Source organism: Acinonyx jubatus, chromosome A1, assembly GCF_027475565.1.
Source record: "Acinonyx jubatus isolate Ajub_Pintada_27869175 chromosome A1, VMU_Ajub_asm_v1.0, whole genome shotgun sequence".
NCBI classification, from domain to species: Eukaryota; Metazoa; Chordata; class Mammalia; order Carnivora; family Felidae; genus Acinonyx; species Acinonyx jubatus.
In genome coordinates, this window is record NC_069380.1 from 99,394,205 (window position 1) to 99,422,149 (window position 27,945).

Consider the following 27,945-nt stretch of genomic DNA (forward strand, 5'->3'; position numbering starts at 1 on the left):
GTTAATATTATGTGACTCAGGTTATACGATATTTTCAGTGATCAGCCTAGTAGGAGTTTAAACATGAGCAAAAACACAAACTCATCAAAAACAGTAAATGAAACATCCCTTTTAAAGCATGTCAACTGGCCTTTTATTTATTTTTATACTTTTTATTCAGATTAAAGCCTAGAACAAATTCAGATTTCCTTCAGTTTATGAGCCGTGTTTTCTATTGCATTTTTAAACCAACAATATTAATTTCCAGTTGTATTTCTTTTCCTTTAGGACTAATTAAAGAAAACATGTTTGTTTTTCTGGGCATCACTCCCAAATCTTCAAGTGCCAGGATATAAATTCTGGTTTTATGTTCCAAAAGAATGTTTAGGTTTTGAGATCATATAATCTTTAGTAGAATAAAAAGTTCGTGTGTGAGGGGGTGCATATGTTCTTTGTTCACGAGTTTAGCTTCCTACCATAGACATTTCTAGAAAGGAAAGCAAATTCCATGCAACAACTTTCCTGTTAATTCTCCACAGGTTATTTAAATAAACACAAAACAAATTCAATTTAGATTTAAAACTATGTTTCAGAGGCTCCCAATTTAATAGGTAAGATGTCTATGTTCTGTTGTTTGTGTTAATGTCCTTTACATAGAGTCTTAAGTTCCTCCAAAAATTCTTGAGCGAGCTTCATTTTCAAGTTCTTTGAAACTGCAAGACAGTAATCTAAGGTCCTTCATGATCCTCCCTTCTGAGTAGAATTGAGCCACCTCTGTGCCAATGATGGTATACAGCAAACCCCCTTTCTGTAAAGTGATTAGGTTGTAAAACCAGTGCATGAGGCCACAATGATGTCTAATCAAAATGACCCCTTGAATGCCTGTTAAATTGCCCATGAAATCCACCTTCCCATAAGCCCCACGCTTTGTTTGAGCATCAGCTGAGGTACAACCATGTGCTGGGAAAAAGGAACCCTAGAAGGGCACCAGCCTGGTAAGATCCCCATACCATGAAATACATGGGAACCAAGCCAGTGGGTGGGACAGCTCATTTCCTGTCATGACTCTCATGTTCATGATCAGGCCTAGACTCAAGGAAAGGCACAGTGAGTGGAATTTCCTACCCTATGTCAATTGCTTTCCTTTCTCATCGCCCGCCCCCCCCCCCCCCCCGCCTCTTCTCTGTAGAGTTAATCTCTGTAGAGTTAATTTACGTTAAATGTGTCTATGCGGTGACACCACCGTATGAAGCCCTAGGACTTTTCTGTGTGTAACCTACCAATGGCCATATCCCTTGTAAACACATGAAAAGAACATGCATAATGAGAAATTTCAGTGGTCTGTACCCCAGCTCTCCTACTAGACAGCATTTATTATGGTTTCGAATAACTGGTTTTGAAGGTAGGTGGCATTTATGCATGTCGAAATATAGAGAGAGTGTATTTAATACTCTGCCAAGTGTATTTTGGCGACAGTAGAATCTTGCACAAGTTGGCTTCCTTTTTAAAAGGTCATTACACAATTTATATGCCTGACATTAAAGAAGTTCTTTTTGATCAGACTGCAGTAATTGGGCATATTTTACTTAAAATGTTATGTACACATACACACTTCCTAACATTACCCATAAGGGTGTTTCTGGTTTGATTAGACCTGGGAATTGGAGCACCTTTTTCCTCCTGCTGCTAAGGGTTCAAAGGTCATTCCCCGCCTCAGAGTTTGGTGACGTGGGGATGAGCTGTACAGTTAACTGGGAATCATCTTCCTCCACCTCCCATTTCTTCCTCACATACACGTGTACTGTCACCACATACCTCCCTCACCAAGCCAGGGTCTGTTGGCTCACCTGACACTCTGAGTCTGGCCCTGAGATGGCACTAGACAAGCCGTGGGGCATGGGGCCCCGCTACATGGTGCCTGCTTAACCAACTCCTGTTTGCACCCTTCCCCTCTTGCAGTCTGGTCTTCTGCGAGCTGCTCGCTCGTGGTACTCTCCCGCCTCTGACTGCTCTCTGGCTCCCTTCCACATTGGAAGAAACTCCAGACCCCTTTACAGGGCGCTGTGGCCCTGCGTCCTCACACCTCTGCCTGCCTCTCTGACTTGGCCCCCTCAGACCCATGCCCACTGCCCACCACGCCCACCTTCATGCTGTGTCTTCTTGAGGGTCACTCTCGCTCCAGACCCTTTGAACTTCCATTTCTCTCTGCTGGTAATCTTTCCCCAGGTTTTGCGTGGCCTGATGCCTTTTGTCATGCAGAAAGAAGCCCTTCTTGACTCCCCCATCTTTAAAAGAGCCCAGCCTTGGAGCGCCTGGGTGGCTCAGTCCATTAAGCATCTGACTTCGACTCGGGTCACGATCTCAGGGTTTGTGAGTTAGAGTCCCACATTGGGCTCTGGGCTGACAGCTCAGAGCCTGGAACATGTTTCAGATTCTGTGTCTCCCTCTATCTGCCCCTCCTCTGCTTATCCTCTCTCTCTCTCTTTCTCTGAAATAATAAATGAATAAACTTTATATTAAAAAATTAAAAAAAAAAAAAAAGAGCCAGTCTTGGGGTACCTGGGTGGCTCAGTCATTTAAATATCTGACTCTTGATTTCAGCTCAGGTCATGATCTCACAGTTGGTGGGTTCGAGCCTCATGTCCAGCTCTGTGCTGACAGTGTGGAGCCTCCTGGGAATTCTCTCTCTCTCTCAGCCCTGCCCCCCACTCACATTCTCTCTCTCTGTCTCTCTCTCTCTCTCTCTCTCTCTCTCAAAATAAACTTAAAAAAAAAAAAAAAAACCCAACCTTCCCACAGTCAGCTTTAGCCTTTTTTTTTTTTTTATTGCATTCATCCAAACCTGGAAAGATTTTATGTCCATTTGTTTACTTGTTTATGGTCTGATCAATCCATCAGAACAGTGCTGTCCCACATGATAGCCACTGTCCACATGTGGCTATTTGAGTTTTAAATGTCATAAATGGAAATGAAATAAAATTTGAAGTTGGGTCTCTCACTGACACCAGCCACCTTACAGGTGCTCAGTAGGCCCTTGTGGCTGGTGGCCACCATGTCAGAAAATGCAGCTAAAGAGCATTCCCATCATCACAGAAAGTTCTATTGGATGGCACTGCATTAAAATAGGAGTTCCCTGAGGGCACCAGACCTGTCTCCTTATTCACTGCTGAATGCCCAATGGCGATGTCCCATATGTGGTGCTCAATGGATAAGAGTGGAAGGAAAGGAAGGCAGGGAGGAGAGCCTTATATTTTTCAGGGAAAGGGTTCTTCATGATTTTAATATTTGTCTCCAATCCTCCATACCTCTAAATAGGATTAAATATCAGGATTAAAAAAATTAAAATGTGGCTCTTAAGGGAGACTATTTAACCATCGTAATGGAATCCCTTTTAATATCCCTCTATTGCTTTTTCGCCTCATCTCCTTAGAGCGTCACCTGGGGGCCTCCAGCCTACAAATAAAGGCATATGTGACTTCCAGGAGCAAAGCACATTTTTCCTGGTCTGTGCTCAGCACAATAAACCTTTTTCACTCCCTTTATCTCCCAAGATAGTTGCACAAGTTTTTTCTCTTTCCAGGGCTACAGTTCCCCAAAGTTAGAAATATGGAATGTGTGTGTACCTACAGATTCTTTGTGTAACTTTTCTGAATTTGCCTTGTGGCAAATCATACTTTTTGAAAGTGTGACTGCGTTTGCCACCTTCTGTATCGTGCCGGACTGGGGAGATCTGGCGAGGGTTGTAGCTGAGTGCTGATTAAAAGCAGCACCTTCTCTCTGGCTTGCTTAAGAGCTAAGACCCTTATAAATTGTTGCTGTGAACTTTTGAACTCAGAGAAACTTCTGAATATATGTAAGAAGAAGTAAGATAATCCAAGGCTAAGGATTTGTGTCTTTCTCGTAACGAATCACGTCTATGAAGAAATAAGCATGATTGTTGGCATTTTAAGATTTTTGTATAATTTAATTTTTTAAAACTTATCCACAACCTTTCAATATACTTCGTAGAAGGTTTTTTAACAATAACTTAATATATAATTGTATGGATAGGAAATCATTCCATATAGTAGACATGAAAATGTTTTTTGAGTAAGGATGGTCTCAAAAACAATAATTTTTGTCATTTTTGCTTTAAGACAGAGACTCCATTTAAGCCCACCATAATTTACTAAACTATGCTCTGAAGCTTAGATAACCAAAAATTTACTAGATTTGAACTGTCACAGTGTCCAAACTTTTAAATTTTTAAGCAGGTTTCATGTCAAATGTTCTGTTGCCCTGAGTAACAAAATGAAATGTTGATATCTTGAATAAAACAACAACCCTTTGCAGATCCACTGTGCCTTCCTCCAGAAAGCTTCATGAATTAGCGAATCTTTTTATTTAATAAGATCGTACAAGAGAAATATAATAGCTACTAGTGGAAAGTTGTATTCTATTTTTATTGGAAGAGGTAAAGCATAATATGCCTTTAAAAGCTGAGTGCTGGGGCGCCTGGGTGGCTCACTCAATTAAGTGTCCCACTTTGGCTCAGCTCATGATCTCGTGGTTCACAGGTTCAAGCCCCGTATCGGGCTCTGTGCTGACAGCTCAGAGCCTTGAGCCTGCTTTGGATTCTGTGTCTCCCTCTCTCTCTGCCCCTCCCCTCCTCATGCTCTGTCTCTGTCTCTCTCTCTCTCTCTCAAAAATAAATAAAAACCTTAAAAGCAGAGTGCTAAGAAGTGTCTGAGTCTGTAGGCTTAGAGATCAAGATTTGGTCTCTGACATGTGTTACGGACCACAGGTAATATTCCCTTCAGCTTCTTAAGGGAAGGGAGATCTCACGCTGCAGGGATCCTATGTATGGAATATGCTATAGCTTGGAGAACCTACTGGATTTTAAGACCCTCTTTATGCAGACAGGGTTGATTATTTGCACTTATGGCAAGGGTCCTTCATGCAAAAGGGGGAAAACATTGTTCCAAAGAACACCTGTAACCACTTTCTCAAATTTCTTTTTGGATTTTAACATTTTGATGTCAGCATTCATTGCTTTTAGCTTATTGAGACCAGAATATTTTGGAACACAGCCAGCCTCTCTCCTCAAAAGAATATCCCACAACAGGCAAATACATAAGAATGCTTGAAAGTGCCTTGGATGTCTCTAGCAGCATGTGTTCAACAGAGTACCTGGAACCACACGGGAGCCATGCATCTTCTGTCTTCCTGACAGGCTGCCCCCAGCCAGCCCCAGAAACTACACTTCAGTTCATTTCTTGCGGAGGCTGGTAATGAATAGGGTTATTAGCAACTGAACTGAAAACTCCTGGTTCCCACCAGCTCCAGACTTCTGCACCAGGTATACTCTCTGTTTAGCATTAAGTGGAATGATCTTAGGGTCTTGTTGGACATAGGCTGCAATCCCTTCTCCACCCGTCACTTGTTCTGTGAACTGATGATTGTTCTCTAACCAATATCTGCTTTCCTGCCTCTAAAATGGGGAGAATCGTACCAGCTTTGCAGACTTATTACAAGTTTTAGAAGTCAAGCGTGTAAAGTGCCTGGCAAGGGATGAATTGCTCAGGAGGTAGTAATGTCTCTTTAGCTTCATGAAATTGATTAGCTGGAACTCTTCCTGGAGAAGAGAACTCTGTTTTTGGACTACATTCACTTAGCACTTAAGTTTTATTTTGTTATGTCTCCAAGTATACTCCTTGAAAAAAAAAAAAAAGTATGATTATTTGCACCAGAGGTCCTCATTATCTGAGAATAGTCCAGAGCGGAATAAAAGACCACTTAAAGTGAAGTCTCTAAACATGGGAACATGTCTTCGTGGTAAATAGTGAAACAAACAAACAAAATTAATGAGACTTAGGTTAGATCTTTGAATGAATTGGCAGTCAGTTCTTTCAGCAATATTATGGATTCATATAACATGACATCCATCACTTTGTGTTTGGTTTTGCAGTATATAACATTGGTCATTTCTGTGTAAGTAAATTATCAGTCAGTCAATCCTTGGGCTTCACCAACTTACTCAAAACTTCTTATCATTTGATAGCCCCTTCTCTTGTGAAACCTATTAAACCACCATCCTTGTTGATATGTTTCTGAAATTACTGCTTCTCTAATGTGGTCTGATGTATATTTCAAAGAGTTACTTAGCATCATCATTTCTGATTTCATGAATGCTGCATGTTTTTGTGAGCTTTGCAATTTAACTTACAATCCACTTACATTGTATTTGTGTTGGCACTGAAGGAAGGTTTAAAAAAAGCCTCCCTTACTTAACCAGTGCAGGATCAATTTCCAAAAATGTTGATTTAGAGGATATAGAGCTTGCTCCTTCTAAGCAGGGAGAGACCCTTGAGCAGGGGGAGTTATTTTTTTAAGGATTTTTTTAAATGTTTATTTACTTGAGCGGGGAAAGGGGCAGAGAGAGGAGGACAGAGGATCTGAAGCAGACTCCACGCTGACAACAGAGAGCTCAATGTGGGGCTCACACTCACAAACATGAGATCATGACCTGAGTTGAAGTCGGACGTTCAACCGACTGAGCCACCCAGTTTCCCCCCAGCGGGGAGAGTTTTTTAAAACAGTTAACGCATGAATATTTTCATGTTATGATGACTTTTATATCACTTGCAACCTTGAAACTGTGGGAAGTTGGATAACCAGGCCTCCCTGTGTAGAATGATTGTCCTCCTGTGATGAGGAAAGGCTGTATCACTGACCTAAAGGTCCCAGCATGATCTTCTTCAGCATGTTTGCTGAAACATGTTCCCTGGGTTTTCCAGAACAGCTTTTCCATCAGTACCATTTGATCTGCTGCTTCCATGTAATCCATTCCTAATGATAGCTCAGACATAGAAAGAGGAGGAAAGATGTGTCTTGCTTCCTTAGCCCTGTATCAGCACAGTCAACTTTTAACCATTTATAAAATGATTTTTAAAAAACTGGTCCTTGTAATCACCTACTGGAATATGGATACAGTTGGGGACAACTAAAGATAGAAAATAGTGGCAAACATTCTGAAATCCATCTGCAGGGTCATAATTTCTGAATCATCACTGACCTGGAGGCACTGACTAATTTTGCTTATTATTGAAGATGTGTATGTAGTTGATCTATACTCAGAATAATAAAAACAGTTGCAACTGACACCTGTTGAGCACTCTTCTAAGGACTTTGCCTACATGATTTCTTGTCATCTTCACAGTATCCCCAAAGATCAAATGTGCCTGTTTTACAGATGAGGACACTGAGTCCCCATCACTTAAAAGCTTGTGAACATTGATGAAGTAGAAATCTAGCAAGAGTATGGGACGAATATGGATATTGTTGCCCACGGAGGTGTAAAGATTACCAGTGTGAATCACCAGTCGGGGTGGGGGGGGATTGGAAATTAAGGAATCTAGTGTTTTCTGACCCCATAAATGGAGCAAATAGAACTCATAATGGTAGAGAGCCAGGTTCTTCCTATGTTAAGCTCAGCAACATGCAGAGGAACTATAGTATTTACTTGAAGAGAATTGTAATGGATCAGAACAGGGAAAATTTAAGATTTGTTAGTAGAAATGGAATGTTTGAAGTCAGAGAACTCATAGTAATGTGTGCTGGTTACCACACATAGAATCAGATTAAATGGGAGAGGAAGAAACTGGAGAATGTCTACAGTTCACTAGATAACAAGAAAGGAGTGAGCCAGTAACTCAATTGGAGTTTGACAGGTGAAGCAGAGGTCCACCCGAGGCTGAACGGAGCATAAACCACACTCTGTGGCTTGGCAGTGCCTCCCTCCCTGGATAATGATGTAACAAACCCATGCAAATGAATTAGATTGTACAGCTGCATGTGTTCCAACCAGCTTCACCTTGGGATACAGTTTGAAAAGTTCACCAAGGGTTTGAGTCCCAGACAAAAGATGTGTCCAAGAGGGAAGGAATATATGTTTAAAACATTGTGTTTCCATGGCTTCTGTTGTTAGTTGCACTCACTTGATTGCACATAGTTTCAGCAATTCCGTTAGTCCCCATGTCCACATTGTCTTGCCTCTTCTACCAGATGGCATTGCTTCCTGGAAGGGTCTTGGTCTGAAATTGACAGATCTCTTCCTGAGACCCTGTATAAGGTGGTTGAGATTCACTAGGGTCCTACCGGTTGAAATTAGCTCCCTTTGCCGTACGCCAGCTGGAAGAGTTAGGCCCAGAAAAAGGGAAAATTGGTGAAGTAGAAGTAAACATGAGCATTGAAATTGAGGATTCTAACGTGACTTAGGTACAGAGGGAAAAGGAAGAAAGAAGACAAAATCCCAGGTTTTCATAGCACCTAGAACAGTGTTGGAAACTGATGAGACGCTTAAAACGTCACTTGATTAATTTAAAATGATTTGAAGCTGAAATTTTTCTTAAAGAAACAATACATAAAATGCATCTGAAAAAATAAGCATCTGTATTCAACTTCTTACTCAGCTATTGATGTAGATGTGAGACTTTTGAAACTTAGTCTAAAAAATTCTAGTCAAGACAGATTTGTACTTACATGTCCTCTGCCTGTTTGTAATGAGAATGGGACCCTCTGTATTGACGGATGTCTCGCTAATGAAGTCATTTGGACCAGGGGCTTTGGTATGAATGTATGGGCAGCAGCCAACTTGAGGTGAGGTTGCCTTAATGTCAAAAAAATAACTGTTTTCCCCACTCATTTTACTTCGTTTATTTGTATCCCTATTATTTATTTAATTTTTGATAAATTCAAAACATGTAGTAGGCAGAACAACTCAGGAGACCTCTCTTCTCTTCCCCAGCACACCATGAGCAAGTTCTATGACCTTAATTAAGCGAATCACTGGTTCCTTTTATTTTTTTAATGTTTATTTATTTTGAGAGAGAGAGAGTGAACAAGCAAGTGGCAGTCAGAGAGAGAGAGAGAGAGAATCCCAAGCAGGCTCTGTCACTGCAGAGCCTGACACAGGGCTTGAACTCAACAACTGTGAGATCATGACCTGAGCCGGAAACAAGAGTCAGAGGCTTAACCTACTGAGCCACCCCGGCGCCGCTCATTGGTTCCTTTTAGAAGTAATTTCCTTAACTTGTAAGCTGGTAATATTGTGCTAGATAATTTAGTATTTTCTAAAGGACTTGGTTTTTGTTTGTTTGGTTTTTGGTTTTTGTTTTTTGGGATTTTTTTTAGGCAAGTTTTAGGTTCACAGCAAAATTGAGAGGAAAATCCAGAGATTTCCTGTGTACCTCCTGACCCCATGCATGCATAGCTTTCGCCGTTATCAGCATCCCCATCAGAATGGTACATTTGTGACAACTGATGAACCTGCACTGACAGATCTTAAGCATCCAAAGTCCACGGTTTACCTTACACTCTTGGTCTTGTATAGTTTATGGATTTAACCAAATGTGTAATGATACGTATCCCCAATTGCAGAATCATCCAGATTGTTTTCAATGCTTTGTAAATCCTCTGTGCCCTGACCATTCATCCCTGTCCCCGTACCTCCCATGCCTGGCAACGAATCAACTTTTTATAATTTTGCCTTTTTCAGAGTGTCCTATGATTAGGATCATGCAGTGTGTAGACTTTCTGTTTGGCTTCTTGCATTTAGTAATATGCATTTAAAATTCCTCCGTGTCCTTTGATGGCTTGAGAGCTCACTGGTGTTTAGTGCTGCATTATTTTCCATTGTTTGAATATACGCCAGCTTATTTATCCATTCACCTGCTGAAGGCCATTCCAAGTTTTGGAATTGTGAACAAAGCTGCTGCAAACATTCCAGTGCAGATTTTTGTATGGACATTGTTTTCAACTCCTTTGGGTAAATATCAAGAAGCACTGTTGCTGGAATTCATGGTAAGAATATGTTTAGTTTTGTAACTATGGCCAATCTGTCTTCCAATATGTACCCTTTCGCATTCCCTCCAGCAGTGAATGAAAGTTCCTGTTGCTCCATATCCTTACCAGCATCTGGTGTCGTCAGTGTTATGGATTTTGACCATCCTAGTAAGTGTATAGTAGTATCTCATCATTGTTTTAATATCATATTCCTGATACTATATGAAATGGAGCATCTTTTCATATGCTCAATTGCCATCTATAGATCTTCTTTGGTGAGGTGTCTTTTAAGATCTCTAGTCCTTTTTTTAAATCAGTTGTTTACTTTCTTGTTGAGTTTCAAGAGTGCTTCAGCTATTTTGTCTTACAGTTCTTTATCAGATGTGTCTTTCATAAATATTTTCTCTCAGTCTGCAGCTTGTCTTACCATCCTCTTGAAACAGTCTTTTCACAGAGCACAAGTTTTTAATTTTAATGAGGTCCAGTTTATCATTAATCTCTTTTATGGCTTGTGCCTTTGGTGTTTTAGGTAAAAAGTCATCACCATACCCAAGGTTATCTGGGTTTTCCTCTATGTTATCTTCCAGGGGATTTATAGTTTTTGCCTTTTACATTTTATGTCTGTGATCTACTTTGAGTTAATTTTTATGGAGGGTATAAAGTTTGATGTAGATTCATTTTTTTTTTTTTGCATGTGGATGTCCAGTTGTTCCATCACCATTTGTTGAAAAGACTACCTTTGCTTCATTGTATTGCCTTTCTTCTTTGTCAAAGATTAATTGACTATGTGGATCCATTTCTGGGGCTCCCACTTCTGTTCTATTGATCTGTATAGTCTTTTTTGCCAATACCCCCCTGTCGTGATTACAATATCCTTAACAGTAGGTATTGAAATCAGGCAGTGTCAGTCTTCCAACTTTATTCTTCTCCGTCTATATTGTGTTGGCTATTAAGGGTCTTTCGTCTATCTATATACATTTTAGAATTAGTGTGTCAGTATCCACAAAATAACTAGTTTGAATTTTGTTTGGGGTTGCAATGAATCTATAGATCAAGTTGGGAAGAACTGACATCTTGACAATATTGAATCTTCCTATCCATGAATATGGAGTATCTCTCATTTGGCACTTCTTTAATTTTGTTTGTTAGTATTTTGTAGTTTTCCTTATATAGATATTGTACATGTTTTGTTAGATTTATACGAATCTTCCTATCCATGAATATGGAGTATCTCTCATTTGGCTCTTCTTTAATTTTGTTTGTTAGTATTTTGTAGTTTTCCTTATATACATATTGTACATGTTTTGTTAGATTTATACCTAAGTATTTCATTTTGGGGGTGTTAATGTGACTGATGTTGTTTTTTCAATTTCAAATTCCACTTGGTTCTTTGTGGTATGTAGGAAAGCTATAGACTTTTGTATATTAACCTTATATCCTGCAACCTTGTTGTAATTGCTTGTTAGTTCTAGGAGTTTTTCTGTCACTTCTTTCATATTTTCTAAGTAGACAATCATGTAAAACTGTAAAAACAGTTTTATTCCTTTCTTCCCAATCTTTATACCTTTTATTTCCTTTTGTCTAATTGCATCAGGTAGGACTTACTGTACAATGTTGAAAAGTAATGGTGAGAAGGAACCTCTTTGCCTATTTCTGATCTGAGTGGGAAAGCTTTAAGTCTCTCCATTTAAGTATAATGTTAACTGCAGAGTTTTGTAAACATTCTTTAAGTTGAGGAAGTTTTCTTCTATTAATTAATTTTTAAAATAATAGTTTTCATTGGTATTCTCTAATGAAAGGAAACACAGAAGAGTATAGTAGTAAAAAGAAGTAGATGTAAAACATTTGTATAAGGCTAGAGTTTGAACTTAAAGTGATTCTCAGAAGAACGTGTCATTCTCATTGGTGGTTTTGTCCCCCTTTGATTCCTGCCTGCTTTGTTGCCTTCCCCTAACCTTTGGTCAGCCTTGTTAGGTGTGTTCACTGTTGTCAAACACCCATCTTTTTCTTACTTTCTGAACTAATTTGAACCATGAACCCTAAATTTTGAGGGATAATGACTTTGATTTTTATGATACATGCTATTCCCCCAAATGTAGTTATGTCCTATATTTATTTTAACTATATTAAACTATGATTTGTTTTGTGGTAAGACTTTGTACAGTCCTGGTACAGAAAATTTTGGATGCCTTGTGTGGCTAAACTAAAGTTAGCTTCTTATAAAAATATCTCTGTTTGGTTTCACTGCTTCATTCAGTGGACTTTTTTTATTCATTTGCTAAATTCTTGAGTGCTTTCCATATGCCACAGTATGTGCTGAGTCCTATGGCTTATGGTGGACAAGACAAAGGATCTCATCATGAAGTAGGCAGAAACATGAGCAGTTAATATTAAGTTCTTGTAAGACACTGAATATAATTTTCTCGGGGATTTCTCACAGAGGAAGAGGCAGGCATGGACTCTAAACTTGAAGTCAGGTGTAGATTTGGACACTTCCTTATGTGTTACTTCCTACATAACCCCCAAGGTAAGTGTATAAGAGTAGTTTAAAAGGGCAAACTAAGTGAATTGGTCAGGGTGAAATCACAATAAACAGAAACCACTCCAGAAATTTTACACAGAGGGAAATTAAAATAGAGCATTAGTTACTGCATTGCTGGAAGGGCTGAAACCAAAACCTAAGCAAGATAAAACAGTCCTGTGATCAGCAAAGGCAGGGAAGCCACCACCACTCCTAGGGCTGTAAGGGCAAAAGAAGGTGGTCTGTTACCACCTTCAACTGAGGGTGACCATTCCTTCTAGCACAATTGAGAATGATGCTAATGACGCTGCCTTGTAGGAGTTGATCACCTATAGGAGACACTGCCTATAGCAGGGCAATTGTGTGTGTGCCAGTGTGCATGTGTGTGTGTGTATGATATATAGATGTGTATAGGTATTTAGAGAGACAGACACTTACCATGTCCCTTCTCCCTGCCCTCTCATCTTCTGCCCACGCCTGCGCTTGCCCAGACCTACCAGGAAGCCAGTCAGCTGGCAGAGGAGCTCAGGAAATAGTTATCCAAGAGAGTGGATCTGAGACCAAATAGGCAAGTGATTGCACTATTTATTGGCCAACAAAAAGCCAGAGGTAGGGGTTTGGAGGTTTTGGGGTGATCACAAGAGGAGGAGGATGTCTGCAGAGATATCAGCATAAGCCAACAACACCACAGGACATGGAGCAGCATGGAATATGCACAGAATCTCAGCCTCATTAAAGTTTCCAGCATGAGTCAGAGGTTGGCAGGAGGGCCCCAAAATGGTTCCTTATGACTGATGGAAGAACTGGCCATTTGCCCCATGGGCAGTGGGAAGACACTCAGGTATTTTCAATAGGCCATCTTTGTGTTTTAAGTCACTTGGACAGTTGTATAGATGCAGGGAATGATTTTGAAGAATGAAAAATGTACTAGTTTTTTGGCCTTTTGTCTTGTTCTTCTCTATTCATTCAAGCAAGAAACAATGAGAGGAAGCTGTAATAAGAAATGGTCAGAAGGATGGTAAGGATAAATAGTTACTTGATGGGATAAGTGAATGTCAGGTGAGGCAGAGAGAGGGGACGGATGATACCCAAGTCTCTAACCTTAGCCGAGCAGAGGATGATGGTCTCCCAAGTAAGGTTGTTGGAGTTGGAGGCCTGTGCGACATCCAAAGAGGGATATCAAGGAGCAGGAGGCTGTCTGTGTATGTAGGGGTCAGTGGTTGAGTAGGAAGCAAACCAAGACTTTGGACCCACAGGGAGCAAAAATACTGGAGCCATAAAGGGCAAAGAGAAAAAATGTCAGACCGGTCCAGTGGTCATTGGATTGAGTATTTAGGAGCTGATCTTGTTCCAAATCATTTCCAGAGGAAAAAAGTAGAAACTCACCTGTGGTCAGTTAAAAAGAAAAGGAGACAGGACAGTGGCAACAGTCAAAGTAGATGCCTCTTTTGAGTTGTTTGGACGAGGGGGCGGGGGGAAAGATGGAACAGAATCCAAAGCTGAGATGAGTTTTGTTGTGCTAGAGAGGGGAGGATGTGTGTGGTCAGGTGCATACAGCCAGAGATGGGCTTTATCTGTAGAGGATTGAGTAGAGGTAGAGACCCAAGGTCTCAGGGCTGGAGTCAGGCCTGGGGAAGTTCCTAGAATTTTCCACAGCTGCTTGCCAAGGAACTGAGCCTATGTTGCAGAAACAGTGCATTCAGAAGTCCGGCCTTTGGCAAAGAGCCACATAACACCTTCCACTTACAAGCAGAAAGCACCTCCTTGACTGTGTGATTTTAGGACATCAATACAAAACTAGCAGTTGTAAAACACTCTGCCACCTTCAGCCTGGGTTCACAATTTCATTGACACTATGATCACTCCTAGCTATATGTGTAAACAGAAATGCACATATGCATACTAACATAGATGTGTGCACTTGTACATGTGCACGCACACACACACACACACACACACACACACACACACACACAGCTATATATATTTCATTGTTTCTTGGAAAATCCTTATTAGGAGCTTAAGACTCAGAGCAGATATGCCTCGACAAAGCATTCACGACCCATACGTGATTTAACCCAGGGCTTCTGACGTCAGATTCCTAGGCACAGCCTTTGTCATTCTCGTAGATTGGCCTAGAGAGTTTCAGATAGAGCGGCACTGGCCCTTCCACTCTACTTCCTAGTTGACCAGGCCTTTCAGCCTCAGACACCTGGGACCTCTTTTCTGGCACCTCTGGTGTTGAGGTGCTAAGTGGGTTTCCTGTGTTCCATAATCATCTTCTTATGGTGGGAGATCCTCTGCTCCCAGTGTTCCATACCCTGATATCATCCTTCTCCAGATTCTGCCCACGGAGCAGAATTCTATCCTGGGCTCTTGCTTTCTATATACAGTAAGGAAAGGCCCACTGGGGTCTTTACACTTACAGACTTTTCCATCAAGGCCTGGTTCTCAAGTTCTCTCATCTTCCTCTGCTACCAAATTTCTTCCAGCATTTGAATTCAGTGTTTCTCCCCATTCCAACTCAAGGCCCTGCCAACCCCCTGCTCTGTGGAGCCATGCAGTCCTTGGAGAATTTCTGATTCAGTTGCATATCAGCTGGAACCAACTGGGCAAGTTTCTCAGGATTACTGAAGCTAATAATACCTTGTAGGTTATTGTGAGAATTTCAGGAGAAAACGTGTGTGAAGGATCCAGCTCAGTGCCAGGCTTAATCAATCTTAGCTCCCTTTCCCCACCCCAGTGGCCCGGAGCTCTTATCCACATTTCCCAGCACTTAGCACACTAATATAATTAGCAACATTAATGTATCTAAAAGGCAATTACCATTTAATTGCTCTGACCCCAACCAGCCTGAAGTTCCATTTCATTCACTTCTAATTTGGAGCTAGGGGTTTTTAGTCATACCCTGGCTGTTCACAAAATCACTGCCTTATCGAGAATTGAAAATAACTTTAGGCAGCCATTGATTACAAGGTAAAAGATTTGGTAATTCTCTCCAGTTTGCTGTATATAAAAATGCAAATATCAATTTGCTCCTGGCCAGTGAAGAAATCAGACAATTTCAAGCAGCAGCTTTCTGTGCCTTAGTGAATTATCCTGCTTGGTTAGATCAGCCCTGCCTTCCAGAAGGCATGCCCTTCCCAATATGCACTGTACCAATCTTCGTTGAAATAAATTAGTGCCCTTGTATAGAATCAGACCTAAAATCAAGTTTCAAGCATCTCTTCTTAGAAGACATTTATTTATATTACATACTCAATTTAAAGGAATAAATGCCCTTCCCTCAGCCTGCAAAGTTTGTTTATCTTACTGCTACTGTGAGAACCTAACGTCCAAATGAAGGCAGCGTGTTTTTTTTTTTCTCTCCTCCTTGGACCTAACCTTGCATAAAGTAACAGCAGTCTCTAATCAAGGGGAACTCGAAGTTCTTTGAGACTTTTGAATCCAAATCTTTAATATTAGAACTGCACATGTGCATTTGAGGAAACCTAGATTGCCCTCAGCCACACGGAAAACATTTACATCTGAACCACTTTACATGTGATTGGGAGTTAAAGTAAAATCTAAGTAACTTTAGCAGTTTGCGATTTGGAAAACAGCCTGGGCCATATAAATTTCCCTTTAGTTCTTTTCTGTTAAATCTTATGCCAAAGTAAATGGAAGCCGTGGAGAACCTTTGAACTCCTCGGTTCTCAGATGACCTCAGTGCAGTTGGATTGGCAGAGCCCGTGTTCCATTTCCAAAGGAAGATTTTTTCCTTCCCTCCTTGAAGTACACATGTGACAGTTACCTTCCTGGGCAGAGGACGCAGGAGTGCGGCCGGGGCACTCCGTGCTCTGTGCCGTGTTCGTGCCGCTGCGAGATGGGCTTTGTGCTGTCAGAAGCTCACTGCCAAGGCTCTCTGGGATCCCCGGAGTTGACACCCAGGCTTCTTAGCACCTCTGCTTCATGATTTCGGGCAGCTTTTTCCCTTCTCTTTCCCTTTTGGAAAGAGCTGTTGGAAGCAAGAGGCCTGGAGTGTGGAGCCTACTTAAGATTCTCTCTCTCCCTCCCCCCTGCTCGTTCTCTCTCTCTCTTCAAAAAATAAAATAAAATAAAATAGCCCTGCCCACAGGAGCCCCTCTTGTCTGTGAATGTTTTATGCTTGGACTCATGATCACTTTCCTGTCTAATATTTATTTATTAATGATTAATAATTACTTAAATATATATTATAATGGTATAACATTTTATATGTGTGCACGTATTATATGTGCAATACAATATTATATATATATAATGGATAAATTTTCATGAGTGCGTTCCTATGACTAGATCATTTTTTGCCTCTTGAAGGCAGGACTATGACAGTGGGTGTTCCTCCCCAGAGTTGAGCACCATGCTGGGAATGGGATGCATTGTCATTAGTGTGAGTGTCTCTCTTCAGCCCTACTGTGTGTAGTTGGCCAAGAAAAGTACTCTCCAGCAGTCAAGACAATAGTCACAAAAGTTAATTTTACTCTCCTTATATTTTAATGTATGTTTTTTCTCTAGTATAGAAATAACGCTAAAGGAAAAAAAATGACTTCTATTTTACCCTGTTGCCCTAATGCAAAGGAACATACTACATGTTTGCTAATCCTTTGAAAGACAATGTTTACATAACCCTTTATTTTTTTGAGGGAGGGTGGGGGAGGCTTATAAAACATTTTTTTACCCTCAGCTCTGAGAAGTCAATGTTATTTGGCATAAAAATTGTTACTATTTGGCCTGTTTGAGAAATAGCATCGCATACACAGTTTCTTTATGTATTATCCCAAAATCAAATTTCAAATTACAATTACAGTCTCATAATTATATTTTGTCTGCTGTTTAGGGTGGTTCTTGCCTGCTCTACAAATTCATTCCAGGCGGTCATTGTGCCTTTGCTTAAATACGATCTGGAGTGGGAGGGCTCACCCATGCTGGCAACAGCCTTTTTCTCTTTCAAGTAAGGCAGCAGGAACTGATGTGGAGAGTGTTTAAAGATCTTTATGGATGTCGAAGTATAAGCACCCATAACATGTATCATCAGAGGAGGGAAAAGACCCTTGTGGTCTGAAAATCTGCATGACTTCGTATTATAAACCTGAGGGAACTCTTCTCAAAAGCAGTTCTTTTTTAGATTTTTTTTTCAACGTTTTTTATTTATTTTTGGGACAGAGAGAGACAGAGCATGAACGGGGGAGGGGCAGAGAGAGAGAGGGAGACACAGAATCGGAAACAGGCTCCAGGCTCCGAGCCATCAGCCCAGAGCCTGACGCGGGGCTCGAACTCCCGGACCGCGAGATCGTGACCTGGCTGAAGTCGGACGCTCAACCGACTGTGCCACCCAGGCGCCCCTCAAAAGCAGTTCTTTATAGGCTGTATATGTTGGGTATACTTATCGTAAACCATTAGGGGAAGATGGAGAATACTCAACAGAAAATCCATCCTCTGACAGCACACGTGGAGAGACCAGGCCCACGAACCGGTGGTTTGGGAATCCATCATACCTGCCTTGGATTCCTGTCCCCGTTTTTCAGTAGCTTTGAGCAGTTTACTTTCCAGCCTGGTCTTCTGTTTCCTCATCAGTGAAACAAGAATGATTCTAAGTATTAAATGAGATTATATTTGTAAAGGAACACACCAACACAGTGTCTGGCTCAAGTCGGTATGAAATAAACGGTAGCCAAAATGAGCATTACTGTTGTGTTATTACCATTATTCTTTTTCATTATTATTATTATTACTAGTATCATGAGAAACGCCAGGGTACCTATTTGACTGACTCCACTTAACACTGAAGTAATAGATATTTAGGGAAGAGCAGCAATGTGGTGTGGGCACTCTTAGACGGCTGTGTGTCTGAATAGCCAACTAGAGATAGGGGGTTTAATAGGAAGTGTCAGCACCCCCAAGTGTCACCTCCCCTGGCGGAAGCTTTCTTACCTAACTACTGCCATAAATCTCTCACGTGTACCCTTCCTGAAAGAGCTAGTGTGTACCAAATACCGATCTTACTGTTACATAAAGTATCTGCTAATTTCATATCTCTCTGGTATATTTTGCTCAGGCCAGTGTTGTCCCAGTATAATGTAGATACAGAGAGTATGTAGTTCACGTCCCTCACCAGAAGCTCTGATTTGTAGCATCTGATAATTTGCATGATGTGTAAATACTCTCTCTCCCTCTCCCAATGCCTAATGCCAAGCTCCCAACATGAAGCCACTGAACACAGAGTTGGGAAGAGGTGTGCATCCACAGTTGGTGAAGTCGAGGCAGGCCGGGTCCAGTACTCCTGAGGTAGCCCAAGGCAGATGGGGCGACGGTATGGAGTGGAATGATTGGCAGCAGAATTTATGAGTAAATACAGTCGAGGGAAAGTAGCTTGTCCCCAGAATGGATCGTTGTGATATATTTCGCCAACAGAATTCATCCAGAAAGTGAATTAATGCCAGATTACTTGAGCAGTGTGTTTCGGTGCCATTTTTCTGTCCTTGCTCTGTCACTCTCCAACCATACTTAGGACAGAAATTTTTTCCTAGCCTTCTGTGCTCAGGGTAGTGGGGAGGTCCCCTCATCACTTTCCAATTGTCAGAGTGTTTCTTTAATCAGTAGTTTAGAGATTTGGTCCTGGACATAATGCCTGTGTTTCTAAAAGTGTCTTCTTCCCTCCCTGCCTTCCTCTCTTCCTTCTTTATTCCCTTCCCTACTTCCTTTGAGAGTATTTTCTGTCATCTCTTTTGTAAGGTCAGCAACAATGCCATGAGGTCATCAGAATCAATAATCGTATTCCTGCTTTGTTAAAATGGTAAAGATGCTAGAAAACTGATGTGCTTCATGAACGTGACTTGGTACCGTCACTGGTAACTTGTCATTTTCTTACTTGGAAATCCTCACTGCTATTCAGATACGCTACCTCTTTGATTTGGAGAGGGTCATTTCAATCTCTGGCCCCCTTTCCTTTGCTAACACGTATTTAATTTTCTTCTCTCCCATGGTTGTTGAAAACTATACCACATCGTATCCAGGAAATTGCATTACAGTAGCTATAAATAGATTTCTGAGAATTTTTAATTAGGTGGTGATACCTAGAACTTCTGCAATCTCGTTATATCCCCGGAGATGATAAAACAAATTCCTCTTGGGAAGCTGTTGTGTTTTCCGCCACCCATCGCTGGAGCAAGCAGGACTCTATCACAGACCATCTCAGAATTGTCCGGATGATACCAGTTCGTGTTCTACCCTTAATCAGTTTTGTCAACATAGTGGGTCAAAAAACCCAGGTCTCCTCGCTAAAAAGTCCTCCAAATGCCTAAGGACTTCAGCTTTGAGGAGGAGACATTTGAGAGGACCAGGTTGCTATTTACCATGAAGCCATCTGCGGACGTCCTTGAGATCACCGCTTGTGCCGTTCTAATCCTTGTGAGCGTTGTCGGAAACGTGTGTTTATTTTTTTCTACAAGGAGATGTAGCCCTGGCCGGTTACAGACATCCCATCTTCTGATGTTCAGCCTTCTATTCGTCCACCTCGTTAAAAACGCGGTGGTGAATGTCATGAAAATTGTTTATTCTTCTGGTTTCGTGTTGGATTCAGCTGGCTGCAGAGTCCTGCACTTCACGGCAAGCCTGACCACTTCCCTGGCCATCTGGTTCATGTTACACTTTGCCTTGTCCTACCACCGGAAGCTTTACCAGACTGTCCACCCCTCGAGTGAGGCTGCCAATCTGGAAAATCAGAAGCGTTCTTTGAAGGTGGTGTCCGTGCTTTGGGTGGCTGGTGTGGCAGTATACATCCCCGTTTTGCTTTATACCAGAAAATCCGAACACCGGAGTGCAGGAAATGATACAGACCCCTTGTCTCCCAACAGGATTTACGTGGATTGTCTTACAGACTTTGGAAACAAGCAGGTAGCCTTTTACTATGGGAAAGTATTTTTGGTTCTGATTGATACTCTTCCTTTAGCCACCTTAGTCTTTGTCTGCTTCTGGATGTCTTTCCTCCTCTTGGAAAGAAAGAAAATGACATATGGCGACATCTGGATTGGAGAGGATGATTCAGAAACTGAAATCCTTAGAGGGGCCAAGTTCAGTATTTTATTAATGTGGCTGATCACTCCACTTTGGATTTCTCACTTTATCTTAGTCTATTTCTTAAAAGACTTGGCAGCCTGTGTCTTTTTTCCAGCTGTTCTCACAGCTCTCTCTTCAGGTTTCTCGGCGCTCAGTCCTTTCCCGCTTATGTTGGTGAATTACAAAATGAAGTTGGTGTCCCTCTGTGGTCCCAAAGAGGAAGAGCCCACACCACAGCCTGCAAAGGTGACCCTTCCTCCATATGCTTAATGGAAAAGAACTCAGTTGTTTTTTGTTTTTTTTTTTGATTACGTTTTTATTTTGATTCCAGTATAGTTAACGTATAGTGTTGTACTGCTTTCAGCTGTGCTGTGTAGTGATTCAGCATTCCATACATCACCCGGCGCAAATCACAAGTGCCGTCCTTAATCGCCATCATCTATTTCCCCCACCCACTTCCCCTCTGGTAACCATCGGTTTAAAACACTCAGTTTTGGGGCGCCTGGGTGGCTCAGTCCATTAGGCGTCTGAGGTTCATGATCTTACGGTTCGTGCGTTGGGGCTCCGCGTTGGGCTCTGTGCTCACAGAGCGGAACCTCCGTGGGATCCTTTTTCTCCCTCTTCCTGCCCCTCCCCCACTCTCTCTTACTCTCTCAAAATAAGTTAAAAAACATTTTTAAAAATCTTTAAAAAAGCTAAAACACTCAGTTTTAATAGCGGGGAAGCAGGCCCCAGTCCTAGAAGGTGCAGCCGAGGCTTCCCTAGCCCTCATCCTAGACAGTTTCTGCAAGGGGGCTTAAAGACCCCCTTCTCCCTGAAATCAGAGCTCTGAGGGAAATGGTAAGAAGATACGCAAACACTTACTTATTAGAAGCTGAAGAAAAATAGGCATCATAACATTTGTCCTTTGGGACAATGCCAAGATTTTGAATATAGAAATTCTAGAGTGACTCAACAAAGGAACATAGTCTGGAAATAAACTCATTGTAACAATTAATACATAAAGTATGTACTCTCTGCAAGGCGTTGCATTCAAAAACAGCATACTGTTGGGGCGCCTGGGTGGCTCCTTTCGTTAAATGTCTAACTTTGGCTCAGGTCATGATCTCAAGGTTGGTGGGTTCGAGCCCTACATCGGGCTCTGTGCTGACAGCTCAGAGCCTGGAGCCTGCTTCACATTCTGTGTCTCCCTCTCTCTCTGCCCCTCCCCTGCTCACACTCTGTCTCTCTCTCTCTCTCAAAAATAAATAAACGTTAAAAATGTTTTTAATAAAAAAAACAAAAACAAAAACGGCATATTATTGACACTGAGGATGATACTTCCTAGCGGAATTCCTGAAGGTGCTTGACAGTAATCTCGTGTTTTCATCTCGTGTTTTTCTTAACATGCTTTGCCACGTATTGAAAATCATTAGTTAAGCATGCAGCGTTCAGTTTTTGCACTTTTAGTCATAGTACCTCATCTCAGCAGGAAACAGACTGTGTTCATTTTCCTTTCTCTAAGTGTCTTCAGTAAATTAGCGATAGTTGAAAGCATTGGATCAGAGAATTAGTGCTTGCCAAATCATAGTCTGCGTATATGCACAGACATGCAAATATTTGGTTGCTGAGCCTACCATGCTTGCTTAATTGCCTACATATCAGAGAGTACTCTTCTTCAGGAAAAAAAAAAAAAACATTTATTTTATGGAGAGTTTATTTCCTCTTTTGGTTATTAAATTGGTACATTCTAATTGGAAGAATTGATAAAATCTTCCCAATAATCTGATTTCTGGACTTGGAGTCAATAAAAATAAGCATATTATAAACATGATTAAAAATACATGGCCAGGATTTTATTTTTCGCAGTTAGCCAGGATAGCCACTTGGACTGCTTCAGATTCAATGAGTAATTATTTTAAATATCTTCTAATGCATACCTATTGTATAAGCATGGAATTTTACACTAATCCTCATTAGATTTTTACATTTTTTTCATTCGCCTCCTTTATTAGTAGACCTGGGATTTATAATACTGTAGTTCTAGTGACTGGATATCCCTATATTGAGATTCTTGCTCTAAAAAGGCTGCGTCTAAAATTATAAACCTGGATCTCATTAACAGGAGAAACTTAGAACATCTTTGTGGCCATAAAGTGCTATGGAGGAGAGAAATTTTAAAGTAACCAAGGCCTAAATTTTGTAGAGTTTCATAGGCCGGCATCTGTCCCTTGTATAGCAGTGGTAATTAAAACATACATACACACACACACACACACACACACACACAGGCTTAAGACCTCATAGTTTTCTGGGTGGTCTTCATGGGAAATGCTTACTGGAGTCCACGGAGGCAGTTTAATCAGAAGGGCACTCGGCATGGATCCTGTATAATGAAGTTAACATCTGTGGAGGTGGGGGAGTGGGGAAGAGGTCACCATCTTTTAATTAAGTGCAGATGTAGCCAGGGCTGGGATGAGCCATTGATCTTAGGTAGCAGTTCTCAAATGTGGTTCTGGGACCAGCAGAATCAGCGTCACCCAGGAACTTGTTAGAAATGTAAATTCCCAGGCCTCCCACCCAGGCCTTTTGAGTCAGAAACTCTTGGGGCTGGATCCAGAAACCTGCTTTAATAAGCCTTCTAGATCATTCTCATGTGGGCTGAACTTTGAGAACACTGGTCTTGCTTGGTAGTTTAATCTTTACAAACACTGAAAGGTAGGAGAAGGAAGCCAAGATAACAGGCCTGATGCTTTCTGTGCATAGTGCTGTTGCGTCTACTCCTGTCTAAAAGGGAATCGAGATTGTCATCTGTGTTCCATACAGTCTCGATAATAACTGCAAGCAAATCCACTCTAGAAATCAAACAATCTTTGCAAAATCAAGAGTAAAGCATGACCACTTCAGGTGCGCCAGAAATTTTGGAACTTGGAATTGGATAGTTTCCTGTACATAACTGAGTAGGGGATCCAGTTCCAAAATTATTCCATAGTTCCTTTCCAGAAGCCGGTGCAAGACACGACTGGCTACGGTCCAGGCTCTATCTCCCAGTGCTAGAAATGTTTCCTTTTTCTTCCCAGATATTTTCTTTTTGTTTGGGCCTTATTAGGTCATAGTTTTGTCCTTGTAGAATTGATAAGTTTTCATCTACCACCAAGAGTAAATCATATTCTCAGTGAATGAACAACATTCCAATTCCCTTTTAAAAACTATTTTTCTCTTTAACTCTCTCTCAACCTCCATAAGTCATTCACATTCCTTGTGGGATCAGGGTGGCAGATGAGACAGGACTGTCATGGAAGGACCCTGGAGAGGGGTCAGAGATGGTCAGGACTGTCCTGAGATCCTGGTTTGATTTCAGGGGGGTTCCCACTGCCGTATCAGCCCACACAGAATCTTCGTGTTAGGAGATCTTCTGTTCCTCCTTCCAAATGCAGGATTCCCATCTTTGGCTCCTGGAGGATCCTTCCCAACTTCTAGATGAACAGTTTCTTGCTGGTGTGGTTATGATCTCAAAAAGCAGCCCATTCCACTTAAGCCCATTGCAGTCGCCATTGGTAAGAAATCTTCTGAAATGGGTGTTTCTGAAACTTCCTCTAAGATCTGCCCTTGGAGTCGAATCTTCCTTTTACATGGTGGCTCTTTATAAAATTATGAGAGGGAGAGGATATTCTCTTCTCCAGCTTAGATATTTCCTTAGCGTTGCCACATGAGACTGAGTTTTCCGACCACCGGCTGTCTTGACCTCCTTATTCTGTCTCAGGACATAACAGCTTGCCTCTGGCCTTCTTAAAAGTGGCATGTAGAACCGAATATGTTATCACTTTCTTGTGTTTATGTGTGTGTTACTATTTTTTCTATTATACATTATTTTGTCTTGGGCAGCTACTATAAGCATAGATTTCTCTCCTTCCTCTTTCCAGAAAGAATTTCAAATATTAAATTTCTTTTTATAATGTTTATTTACTTTGAGAGATAGAGAGTAGGGGAGGGGCAGAAAGAGAGGGAAAGAGAATCTGAAGCAGGCTCCGCGCTGTCAGTGCAGAGCCTGATGTGGGGCTCGATCTCACAAACCATGAGATCATGACCGGAGCTGAAACCAAGAGTCAGAAGTTCAACCAACTAAGCCACCCAGGTGCCCCATCAAATATTAAATTTATGTTAAATCTCTCTCTCTCTCTCTGTCACACACGCATGCACACACACACACACACAGATTTAAAAGTGCCTCTAGGCTTAAAAACTAAGGTCTTATCAAGCTCTTAGGTTCTAGTGTAAGTTCATTGTCAGCCTTTAGATTTTAGAAATAATGAAATGATCCCCCAAATTATTTGCAAGAATTTTGAACTATCAGCTAATGCTCAAAACTACAAAAAGACCAATCTTTATGAAGATTTGTCAGAGCAGCCCTGACCTCTGGAGTTTCTCCAGAGTGAGATTCTCCAATATCTTACCTAGCCTTTTGAATAAGACATAAGGAAGGATCATCATAATCATTTCCTTTGAAGACGAAGTCGAAGTATTAAAGCAACTAGCTATGCAATATAATGTTTTATGGACCAGTTCAGGTATCTCTTTGGGTAAGGGATGGTAGGTGGAAAAAGATCTGTACCCTTTTCTCTCATGATGATGATCATGCCTGCTATTTTTTCTATTTAGACTCTGCTGGAGAGGAGAAAGGGCAATTTGTTTGGCATTGCGGTTTGTGAGCACCCAAAGTGATACAATTAAGGGCTAAGGATGTGTGGGGAACTCTGACCTAGTTGGTTCAAAGACATGCCCATGTTTCAGAGCAAGCCGGAGGGCAAACTAGGAGAGTCCCAGAATTAGTAGGAAATAGTTTGTCTGAGCTGCCTTTCTCCTACTTAATAGTACTTAATTTTGGCCAAACTATTCTTGTATTTTCCCATCTGTAAAATGGAAAGGATATGATTGCAAACCATGATATATACCCTCTGCCTCCTCACAGAGTTGTAATAAATAAAGTCAGATGTAAAAAAAAATTAAAAGTGACTTGAAAACATCAAATGTCTGGGGCGGCTGGGTGGCTCAGTCAGTTGAGCGTCCAACTTCGGTTCAGGTCGTGATCTCAAGGTTGACAAGTTAGAGCCCCATGTCGGGCTCTGTGCTGACAGCTCAGACTGGAGCCTGCTTCGGATTCTGTGTCTCCCTCCTTCACTCTGACCCTCTCCCACTCACGCTCTGTCTCTGTCTCAAAAATAATTAACATTAAAAAAAAAAGAAAACGTCAAATGTCTGATACAGGCACAGTTTAACACTGCAGTTTTGGCAAACTGGGAAAAGGGAGAAAGGCCAACTGAACATCAACAGCCCCGGCTGTGTGTCTATGAGGCAGTTATAGAACCTCTCTGAGCCTCGATTTCCTTATCTCCACAAAAGAAATTCTAAAGATATTTGTCTTTCAGAGCCTTTATGAAACATAAGTGGGAAGGTAGATGTAGAAGCACCCAGGCCCTGGGTGTAAAGTTTGTTCCAGACCGAGCACCAGACCTAGACCCCAGTGCAAAGTTTTGCTTCACTACTGTTCCTGTGGGCAAACAGGAAGTATCAGCAGCCCTCCCCTAGGAGCTAGAGCAGCCGGGTCAGTTTGTTATGGTGAAGTCTCTTGCTTGATGGCAAACATTCACTTGTATTTTCTCCAAGCATGCCAGAAAATGTAATACTCTAAGAAAATGTGCTGTGTTTACACTCCAGCTTTGGAAATAATCCCCTTACCACCCCAGCTTACCCCTCTGCCCTCCACCCTTCAAGACCCCTTTTTTTTTGGAGCACAACAGCAGTAGGTATTCAGTTGGTGTTCTCCATCTTTCTGGAAATTCTGCTCAAGAACTCTCCACCTTTGCCCACGCTGTAATCACTGCCTGGGACACCTACCCCCCCCCCCCCCCGCAGTCCTACAGCTCCCCTCACCATTCATACCCTCGTTCCTCAGTGTACAGCTTAGACCTTACCCATCCCAGTCAGACTGCCTCATCTCCAGGGTCTAGGTTGGGTGTCTCAGGATTCCTGTGTATTTATTTCTCTCAACAAGGACTACATTTTATTGTCAGGAATTGTTTGCTTCTCTGTGTCACCTTGGACTGCGTGCCCTGTACGGGTGTGGAGAACAGTGTATTATTACCCAGAATTTATCTACAGGGATAGTTCATAAATGAAGAAGTGGATGAAATCTCCAGAGCTCATGCTTTCTGCCTTAACCCCTCGTGTATACTTCTTGGCTCTCCTTCAGTTGCCTCTTTCCAGTAGAAATTTCTTGCCTCTATCATTTTTCTCCTTCAAGACTGGGCATTTAGCGACTGTCATGCTTCTGGCCACTGTTGAATCAAAGAGTCAAAGAAACTGAATCCAACATTTGGAATGAGTTGCTTCCTTGCCAACCAAGCTACTGAGCCAAGTGGGGACGACATTTCATATATTTCACTTTTTTCCACCCATGCCTTCCAGTACTTAGTGTATGATTTGGGAGGTGGGGGGGAGCTCTTGTTATAATAAAGGAAGTAAGTCCAGTATCGAATGTGCAAGCTTTCAAACTGAAAATGTATCCCAGTACAGATTTGGCTCTGTGTGTGTGTGTGCGTGTGTGTGTGTGTGTGTGTATGCGTGCCTGCATGCGTGTGTGTAGGGATGTAGGCTGCTATGTTTTCCCAAGTACTGGTGAGTTAAAGAGCAAAGAAAGCAGCTGTAATGCAAATCGAGTGAGGTTACCTCATCCCCAACAAAGCACTCTGCTCATTTATTTTGACAAGCCCAACTTGGGTTTAATTACCAAGCCTTGTAGCAAACTGGTAAACGGAGCAGTAGTGACTTTGGCAGAAAAGGAGAGATCTGTGTAACGTGAGCCTCCAGAATGAGTCCATGCTGACTCCTTGTAAAATGGAGTGAGGCAATTCATTTTAAGAAGAATTTCGGTAGAGCAGTTTAGGTAACGTGTGACTGTAGTCACAAATCCGTGAGTCTTTTATGAGCCAGGCACACCGGAATGTGTCCATTAAGTCAGGGTAATTTCTCACAGAAATTCTGTTGGCCCTTCCAAGCTTTTTCCACTGATGATGCCATCATCCAACAGACTTTTGGAAGCCTTCATTTTGAATTACTTTTAGAGCCTGTTTTCAAGTCACAACCAAAAAGTTAAAAATATCACTTGAAGATCAGCACAGTACTAGAGTGAGGGAAGGCTTTTTTTTTTTTTAATAAATTGCTTGCCTTTTATTATCCAGTTGGTCTTAGTTACTTTGAGCTCTTGCCCCAGATTGAGCCTTCCCTTGAAGGAAACAGTTGGACCATCCCTGAGGTCCCCTATGAGAGGGTGACATGGTGTTGATAGACCCATTAGGGCCATGAGCCCCTCTGTACACTTTAATAGGCACTTGGAGGGACTTCTGTTCCTGGCAGATTATCAAAACGCTTTGAGAATAGAAAAACTCCTTCCATACATGGTGAACAGTTGGTGCTCAGGATGTTGTTCTTTATCTCCTCTAGCTGAGCAGCCACTCAGAGTTTGGGTGAAGTTTCTCCCACTACTTTTGGGGAAGTAATAAAAGAAGGGG

The 27,945-nt window shown here is 41.6% G+C and overlaps 1 protein-coding gene across 8 annotated transcripts in view; it reads left to right on the forward strand.

Moving 5' to 3' along the window:
* SNCAIP (synuclein alpha interacting protein) overlaps window positions 1–27,945 on the forward strand; it is a 157,453-nt gene that overhangs the window by 48,186 nt on the left and 81,322 nt on the right. Inside the window, exon 1 of one of the 8 annotated variants that reach the window (XM_053220264.1) lies at window positions 18,424–18,653. The exons of the other annotated variants lie outside the window; for them this stretch is intronic. The gene's annotated coding sequence lies outside the window, so the exon portion shown is untranslated. Of the gene's footprint in view, window positions 1–18,423; window positions 18,654–27,945 lie in introns of those variants that run through there. 8 annotated transcript variants of the gene reach the window in all.